Source organism: Bos taurus, chromosome 21 (genome assembly GCF_002263795.3).
Source record: "Bos taurus isolate L1 Dominette 01449 registration number 42190680 breed Hereford chromosome 21, ARS-UCD2.0, whole genome shotgun sequence".
Lineage (NCBI taxonomy): Eukaryota > Metazoa > Chordata > Mammalia > Artiodactyla > Bovidae > Bos > Bos taurus.
In genome coordinates, this window is record NC_037348.1 from 29,705,402 (window position 1) to 29,715,164 (window position 9,763).

General features: G+C 37.2%; 1 pseudogene; it reads left to right on the top strand.

The window, feature by feature from the left end:
• The first annotated feature begins 212 nt into the window (after positions 1-212).
• LOC100140346 (wee1-like protein kinase 2) lies at positions 213-2,020 on the top strand (annotated as a pseudogene).
• Positions 2,021-9,763: the final 7,743 nt, after the last annotated feature.

Consider the following 9,763-nt stretch of genomic DNA (forward strand, 5'->3'; position numbering starts at 1 on the left):
GAATCATATAGGAGAAAAACTTCTGAATCTAAGGCTAGGCAAAGCTTTCTTTGACTTGACACCAAAACATTGATAATTCAGAGCTTGTCGAAATTAAATACATTTGATGTAGCTGTTAGTTGGAAGAAGGAAAGCCAGGCTAGCACTGGGAACTTGAAGCTTACATACTTTTCTTCTCATTTCTGCAGTTCTGCAGTGTTTCTTTTTGACAGGTCTTCTTGCCTAGGTTATGAAGCTCTTTGGCTGAGATGAGTGACAACCGGGAGAACAAAGAACTGAAGCAGAGATTAAATTTCTATTGTGAAGAGATGCATGAGAACAAAGGGCAGACGGAGACACAAGAGAGAAAGGAGGCGCCAAGTCAAACCCCAGGGGAATCTGGAGTTTACTATTCAGAGGCAAAGCTTATACCTCCAGAACTCCCCCTTAGTAATGCATGTGACTTCAATATATTTCAGGGAAAAGACCACGTGAGTCCAGATCAGGGTCTGACGACTCCAGTGCCACACTCTCACACATCCTGAAGCACCAGCCCCACCAGACAAGGGCAAGCCACCACTGTGAGAACCTCTTCACTCCCAAAGGCCAGGTGAGCCAGCCTATGCTTTCTTCAACAGGGAAGCTCCCCTCCTGAAGCTCTAAGCATCTGAAGCTCACACCTGGCCCCTTCATTGGTGAAATGACCTCACTGGCTCTGGTAAACATTAATCGCTTCACCCTGGAGTCTAGAAAACAATTCCTTAAATCCAATGGCAAGAGGAAAACCCAAGGTGATCTAGAGGAAGCTGGTCCAGAGAAGAGAAGACAAGGTGAAACAAGTGTTCCCTGCCAAGAGACATGTTGGATGAGAAACCAACATGGCTTCCCACTATGAAAAAGATTTCTTGGAGGTAGAAAAAAATGGGATTGGGGAATTTGGAACAGTCTACAAGTGCATTAAAAGGCTGGATGGATGTGTTTATGCAATAAAATGCTCCATGAAAACTTTGGGAGGATTATCAGATGAGAATTTGGCTATGCATGAAGTTCATGCCCACGTGGTGCTGGGGCATCACTCCCATATGCTACCTTACTACTCTGCATGGGCACAAGATGACCACGTGATCATTCAGAATGAATACTGCAATGGTGGGAGCTTGCAGGCTGCTATATCTGAAAACGCAGTCTGGCAATCATTTCCAAGAGCCCAAACTCCAGGATATCCTTCTATAGATTTCCCTTGGGCTTCAGTACATCCACAACTCTGGCATGGTGCACCTGGACATCAAACCTAGTAACAACTTCCTTTGTCATAAGATGCAAAGTGACTTTCTCATAGTCCCATAAAAAGGTTGAAAATGAAGCTGATTGGTTTCTCTCTGCCAATGTGATGGATAGAATTGGTGACTTGGGTCATGTGATATCAATAAGTAAATCCAAGTGGAAGAGGGACACAATCACTTCCTGGATAATGAGATTTTGCAAAAGAATTATCAGCACCTTCCTAAAGCAGAAATTTTTGTCTTGGGATTGACCATTGTAGTGGCTGCAGAAGCAGAGTCATTACCCACCAATGGCACCATGAGGCATCACATCCATGAGGGGAATCTTCTGGACATTTCTCAGGAGCTCTGCAAAGAATTTCACAAACTACTTAAGAACATGATCCACTCCGATCCATCAGAGAGAACTTCTGCAGCAAAGGTCAAGTTCTCTGTCTCTCTCTGGGGGAAAACAGAAGAGCTTCAGCAGCAGTTGAGCTTAGAAAGGTTCAAGAGAGTCACACGGGAAAGGGGACTGAAAGAAGCCCAGCTGGCCTGGTCCCTCAAGAAATGCCACGGAGTCCCAGGGGTCACTGGGACCCCCACAGGATCAAGAAGCACCATATGCCTGCTGGGAGGAAGGAGCTCCAAATCAAGTTTCACTGAGGCAGGCTTCCTCATAAGAACTCCTTTCACACCAACTCTCCTTTTCCCCCCCAAATAGATACTGACCGTGTCAACCTTTCTCTTGTAAAGGGAGAAACCAATGGTCTTGAGTGCTGGAGATTTCAAAAGCCACTCCTAATTTAGCATTTTCAGCCAAGATCAGTGCTTCCTAGCAGCACTGGTCACAGGTATTATCACTGGCAGCCATTTCTCTTCTCTCTTGCTGCATTCCTAATACCACCTGTCAACAGTTCACTCCTCAGATTTGTTGATGCACAACAAGAAAGCATGGGTTTCTGGATTGAAAGAAAGCCCCGTGCAGGATTACAAGGCTGCTTACCTATCTACCAAGGATCCCAGGGACACTCCTGGCAAACAGAAAGGAATTCAGTTTTGTTTGAGTTGAGGTAACATCTGACTTTCACGTGCCTGGATATCAACAATGCTTCCTAGGTTAGATGATTTTATTCCTCAAAGAATTTTCAGTCACTTTGAGCAAGTGGCTCTCCTATTGTATTCTCTGAGTGGAGACAATCCCTTTCTCTGATATTAAATAAATGACTTCACCATTATGTGAGGTGGGTAGAAATAAGACTCTGCATAACTTGAAATTTATGAGCTGTCTATTAACTTATGGAACAAAAACACCAGGTAGAGGGCTTGAGGGAAATTTGATGTGGTTTGTTGTTCCAATATCTATTTGCTTTGACCCTCTTGTGACTGCTATTACTGGTTTTGATTTTCTGAGTGTCACCAATTTCTCCTTTATTGTATCAGAATTTGGCTTTGCTTCCTGTGATTTTACCATATCTTATCCAAACCCTTTACTCTGTATATATTTTTAAAGGAATAGAATGTTTTTAAATAAAGGTTTCTATCTCGTCCTAAGCCAAAAAAAAAAAAAAAATGGGCAAGATAAATACCCCTGTGAAGAGAATGCATATACAAGCAACAGACTGATAAAACATTTCCAAATCACATATCTATCAACAGATTAGTAGCTAGAAGATACAAGCTCAGCAGTCAAAAGAAAATCCAATTAGAGAATTGGCAGACTATATGAACAGACATGGCTATGAAGCACATGAAAAGATGCTCAGCCTCACCAGCCATCAGAGAAATGCCAATTAAAACCACAATGAAATATCACTATCAGAATGTCTAAAATTTAAAAATGTGATACCACAAAATACCATTGAGAATGCAGAGAAACTGCTTCACTCATACTTTGCTGGTGGGAATATAAATGGTACAGCCACTCTGAAACACCATTTGGCAGTTTCTCAGAATACTAGACGTGCAATTTCCATATGACCCAGAAATTGAGCTTTTATCTCAGAGAAATGGAAATTAGTGTTCACACAAAAACCTGTCCTCTAATAATAAGAGCAGTTTTATTTACAGCAGCTAAAAACTAGAATCTGCTCAGATGCCCTTCATCAGGTTAAATAAACTGTGGTTGATATAAGTATACCATGGAATACTACTTGCTAATAAAGAGGAATTGACTATTAGCACATGCAACAATTTAGAAACTCTAGGAAATTATGCTGAATATAAAAAATCCCCAGAGGTTATGTACTATATGGTTACATTTATATAACTTTTAAAATATGATACATTTTAGAAATGAAGGACGTGTTAGTTGTTGCCAGAATTTAGAGATGAAAGTAGGGTGTGAGGAAATAAGTGGGTTTTAAAAGATCAACAGAAGGCATCTTTGTTGTGTTGTAATTTCTTAGTGTGTTGATGAAGGCAATGGATAAAGAACATACAGGGGTGATAAAATTCCCCTGAAGTCTTAACACACACTCATACAAATGAGAATAAGTAAGATGGGAAATCTAAATAATGTCAGTGGGTTGTATGAAGGTGAATATCCTAGTTGTGATACTATACTATAGTTTTGCAAAATGTTACCATGTTGGAAACTCTTGCAAACATATGAGGGATGTCTCTTTATTATTTATTACTACTGCATGTGAATCTATGTTTATCTCAATGAAAATTTCAATAAAAATAATTTAATAAACCTGTCACATTTTTCCCAAAGTGGCTGTATCATTTTTGCATTTTCACCCACAATGTGTATGAGTTTCAGTTGCTCTCCATCCTTGTCAGCACAAAGTATAGCCGTCTTTTTGTGTGTGATTTTATAGTCATCCCTCGTTATTCACAGGGGTTTGGTTCCAGGACCTCCAAAGATACCACCATCCCTGCGTGCTCAAATCCCTTACAGTTGGTGCTTGATTCTGCATGGGCAGATTCAACCAACCAACCACAGATTGCAAAGTATTTTCCATCTTCTTGAATTCTCAGATAGGGAGGGTTGGTTGTAATTTCAATTTCACTACTGGATAAAGATAGTAAACATCACATCTGTTTATATGTTTACTTGCCACCCTCACATCTTCTTTAGCGAAATATCTCTTCAGAACTTTTGTCAACTAACATTAAGTTGTTTGTTTTCTTACTGTTGGGTTTTGAGAGTTCTTTCTATTCTGAATGCAAGTCTGTTGTTAGAGATGTGATTAGTGAATATTTTTCTCCTACTCTGTGCTTTTATTTTCACTATCTGAACAACTTTATTTAATAGAAAGATGTGGGTTTTTTGCATATGGACATGAAATTTTTATAAAACCCATGTGTAAGATGTCTATCTTTTCTACATTGAATTGCCCTTTATATTTTTAAGAATCAGGTGACAGTATTTGTCTGGTTTTGTTTCTAATATCTTTGTCTACTATATCTCATATCTTTATCCTATTTATTTATCTATATGTCCATCCTTTTACCAATATCCACTATTTTGAATATTGTAATTTTATAGTAATCCTTGAAATATAGTAGTATGAGTAGTCTATGTTCTCCCCCCACAAATTGAATTAACTAGTTTCTTTGCTTTTTGTATAAACTTTAGAATAAACTTGTTAATATCCTTCCCAAAAACTTACTGTAATTTTTGTTTGTAATTTCACTGAATATATGGTTCAAATTTGGAAAACTGATATCTTAAACAATACTATGTTTCCCAACCCATGAACATGGTATGTCTTTCCCTTTGTTTAGGTCCTCATTGATTGCTTTCATCAACATTTTGTAGTTTTCAAACTGCAGATCTTGCACATATTTTGTTAGATTCATATTAAAATATTCTATTATTGGTGTTACTGTACATGGTATTTATTTTTAAATTTCAAATTTCAATCGTTCACTGCTTTTATATAGAAACACAACTGACTTTCTAAGGTTGACTTTTTGTACTGTGAACTTGGGAAGCTCATTTATTAGTTTTAGGTGATTTTTTCTTGATTCTTTGGGGTTTTTCTATGAATATATCCCTATGAAAAGGAATAGTTTTATTCCTCTCCTCCATCTTTATCCCTGTTTGTTGTTTTATCACATTTGGTAAAACTTTTCACGTTGACTACGTGTGCTCAGTGATGTCCGATTCTGTGTGACCCCATGAACTGCAGCCCACCAGGCTCCTCTGTCCATGAGATCCTCCAGGCAAAAATACTAGAGTGGGTTGCCATTTCCTTCTCCATTCATGTTGACTTGGAATGGTGAAAGAGGCCATCCAAGCATTGAACCCAGTCTAAGGGAAAGGACATTTTTTTTCTTTCACTTTTAAATATGATGCTCGCTGTTTTGTTGTTGTTGTTTGTTTATTCTTTGTTTGTCAGTGGTGGTTTTTATCTGGTTAAAGAAGTATCCTTTTTATTCTTAGTTAGCTGAGAGTTTTTATCATGAATGGATGTCATTGTGGATACACTATAGAAAGGTGATAGATCCCAACCAAAATTTGGTTCTGATGATGCCACACATACATCAAAAGAGTAAGAAAAATTTATTAATTGCATAATGAAGGCCTTCTGGGTAGAGCAGAGCAGGCTCCCAAGCAGGTCCTTAAGTGGCTTGGGATTTCTGTTGTGCTTAGGGAATGGGGCTATGGTGGGAATTCACACTTAACTGGCCAGTGCTTGCGTTGTTTGGACTTTTCACTGACACCAATGGGAGGAACACACAGGCTTTTTTATCAGCTTTCGAAGATGTGAATCAGAAGGAAAAGGGGAAACGATGGAGTCGAAAAGAGTAAATATCAAACACTGTAAATGGAGTCAGACAGTATTACAGATGTTTACTTTGTCAAATGCTGTTACTATATCTATTAAGAAGATCAAATACTGTTCTTATTTAGTCTGTTAATAAAGTGAAATATTTTGATAGATTTTTTAAAATGGTGATGATCTTGTATATTGGGATAAAATCCACTTGGCTGTGAGGTATTATTTTTATATATTGCTAGTCTTTATTTGCTAGCATTTTCTTGAGGATTTCACATCTATGTTCATTAGGGATATTGATCAACAGTACTTTTTTCTTGTAATGTCTTTGTCTGGTTTTGTTATTAGGATAATGCTGGCATCATTAAGTGTTTGGAAGTAATTAATAATAGTTTTATTCTTGAGGAATTCTATACAACTCATATCAATTTTTCTTTAAATATTTGGTAGAATTCATCCCAGAGAAATCATCCGGGCCTAGTGTTTCTCTTTGGGAAGATTTTAAACTATGAATTTGGTTTTTAAATTAAGCAGAACTATTTGGGTTGTATAGAACTACGGGAGTTGTTGATGGACAGGGAGGCCTGGCATGCTGCAGTCCATGGGGTCGCAAAGAGTCGGACATGACTGAGCGACTAAACTGAACTGATTTGGGTTTCATATTACTAATAACCATTCATTTTATGAAATCTGATTTTCTTGAAATTAATATAACTACTCTGGCTTTCATTGATTTAGTGTTTTCTCTAGGCAGTACTACTTGTATATCTTTCTCCATTCTTTTAGTTTTTGTCTATCTATGTAGCTATTTTTGAGGTACACTTCTAGAAAACAGCATATACTTAGGTCTTTATTTTATATCTATTCTGACAATCTCTATATTTTAATTAGTGGTTTCAGACTTTTCACATTTAGTATCATTCTTTGTGTTTGGGGATTATAATCTATCCTGTTTGCTATTTTCTACTTGATCTATCTGTTCTTTGTTTTTCTTTTCCTCTTTTTCTATCTTCTGTCTTGTTAATTCAGAGCATTATGAGATTTCAATTTACCTTCTCTATTAATTTATTATTTACACCTCTTTAAAATCTTAACATTGCCTTAGGCTTTATTTTTTAGTTAATCAGTCTACCTTAAAGTAATATTATATTGCTCCACAAATAATATAAGAACCTTACAGCAGTATATTCCCAATTTCTTCATACTATTCATTGTTGTCTTACTTTTTACTTTTGCATATGCTATAAATGCATTCTGCATTGTTATTCTTTAATTTAGACCAGGGGCTGACACACTACAGGCTAAAGGATCTCATTGTGGGTAAAGTTGTATTGTAACATAGCATGCCCACTCATTTATGTATTTTTTATGGATGTAGTATAGCAGCAGAGCTGAGTTTAGCTGAGCCTTGAACAACATGAGGCTCAGGGACACTGACCTTCTATGCAGTTGAAAATCCATCTATTTATAGTCATTCCTCTGTATATGCAGTTCCTCTGCATCCACGGATTCAATTATACATTCAATATATGGGTGATGTAATACTTTAGCATTACTATTTTTTAAAAATCTGCTTATAAGGAGATGCTCACACTTCAAACCTTTGTTGTTCAAGGGTCAAATACAATTTCAACACATACCCTAGAACTCACAAGCCGTCAAAAATGTGACCCTTTAAAAAAGTTTCCCAACCTGGCTTTAGGCACTTATCTGTTATTCAGTTAAACATTTTAAAATATGCATATTTTTAATTTACCTTCAATCATTCCATTTACAGAAGTCCTCATTTCTGCATAGATTCCATGTTTAAATATGTGGTCATATTTTTTTGCTTGATCACTTTTTTCCTCTTGTAGTGCGAATATGTTGGTAGTAGATTCTCTCAGCTTTACTTTGAGCATATCTTTATTTCTTCTTCTTTTTTGAAAGGTATTTTCACTCTGTATAGAACTTTGGGTTGATGGTATTTTTCCCAGCTCTTTAAAGATGTCACTCTATAGCCTTCTAACTTGCTTTGTTGCTCATGGGTCCACTGTTATTCTTCACTTTGTTCCAATTCTTTACTTTGTTACTTACACTTGGTATTTCTCTTCTGCAGCTACCTTTTATAATTTATTTTTCTTTTGTTTTCAGTAGTTTTAGTGTAATATGAACAGAGACATGTTTGTGTGTGTATGTGCATTGATATTTATCTTTCTCGAGGTTCTCTGAGCTTCTTGTATCTATGTTTTGGTGTCTGTAATTAATTTTGGAAAATTCTTGGTTACTATTAATTAAAATATTTTTTATTTCTCCATTTTCTCTCCCTTCTTCTGGGATTCCAATAACATGTAGTTTAGAAAGTTTGATTGTCCCAATTTTTTTACTCTCTCCCTTCAGTTTGGAAAATTTCTATTGACCTATCTACAAGTTCTTTAATTCTTTTCTCAGCATGGATGGTTCATTAAAGGCTTTCTTTATCCTGTTACTATTTTTTTTTCTACTATTTCCATTAATTCCTTTTTTTTAGCTTCAACCTTTCTGCTCAAATAACTCATCTTATCTTGTATAGTGTCCACCTTAAATATATTAATCATAATTATACTAAATTACCTTTCAGATAGTCTCAACATTTGTGCCATATTCATCAGGCTCTGATGATTTTTGTATGTCTTCTGAGTATTATTTTCTTGCCTTTTCATTACCTCAAAAAACTTTACCAAAAGATGAATATCTTATGTTCAATTGTTTTCATGCCTGGATACAAGTAAATTTTTTTTTATTTGATACACCTTTTGTGTGGGGATTTGAGTTAATCTAGATTTGGATTGGTTTAAGATTTGGGGTTGTTGTGGTTACTCTCAGTGAAACCCAAGCTTCAAATTCCAGTAAAGATTCCTTTTGTATAAGGGAAATCATTTTTTCTTTTTTTCCAGAACAGTGTCTGATTCAGAGGTTAAGCTCTTCCTTTTGAACTTTGACTCACGAAGTGTCTTAACACACATTTTCCTGGAGCGTTTTGCTATCATTTCTCATTTAAACATTGTCATCATAGCAGTGGAAAGGGAATTGAAGTCTCTGTTGTTCTGATTAAGCCTCTGTCATTGGCTTGCACTGGGACCCTGGGTCTCAGATGTGTGGCTCTCCTGGTTTTCTTGCACCACCACACTCACCCCCTGAATTAAGTGGCACCTGACTCCCTATTCCCTTCCTACCAATGCTCTAGAAGAAGAAGCATTTGTTGCCCTTCTGCCCACAAATGAAGGATCTTTTCCAGGGTGCTGATGGAGGAGGAGGATTCAGGTGGAATTTCTTGCCCCCTCACATGGTTGCTCATCCACTGGCTCACTGCATAACAATAGGTACTTCAGATCTTCTTCTGATCTTTTCTCTGAGTGCCTGGTAGTCTTTACAGAGAAAGAGCCCACAGACAGACCCTGGTCTCCCAATTTCTGTGGCCTCTTGGGATTCCACACTGTCTCACCCACCCTCATTTGGTGGTAACTAATTTGTCAATGATACTAGCTGAAGTTTTCTTATCAGGGCCCAGTTGAATAGACCCCAGGGGAGTGAATACCTGCATCACATCTTCCCTTGCAGGCACTGACCCTCCTTAGATTTGGGGTGGTTAGTTGTTCTGTGACCACAGATTTCCAAAGGGTTCAAAATATGCCATCAATTTGAAGTCATTCTGCCTCTCTTTTGCTGTAAGTGATGTAGCAGCACTGTTTTTACCGCTCACTTTAGAAGGATTTTACTTGCTTCTGCAGCATCAGCTGGGAGAAATGGGTCTTACAAATGAGATTTGGA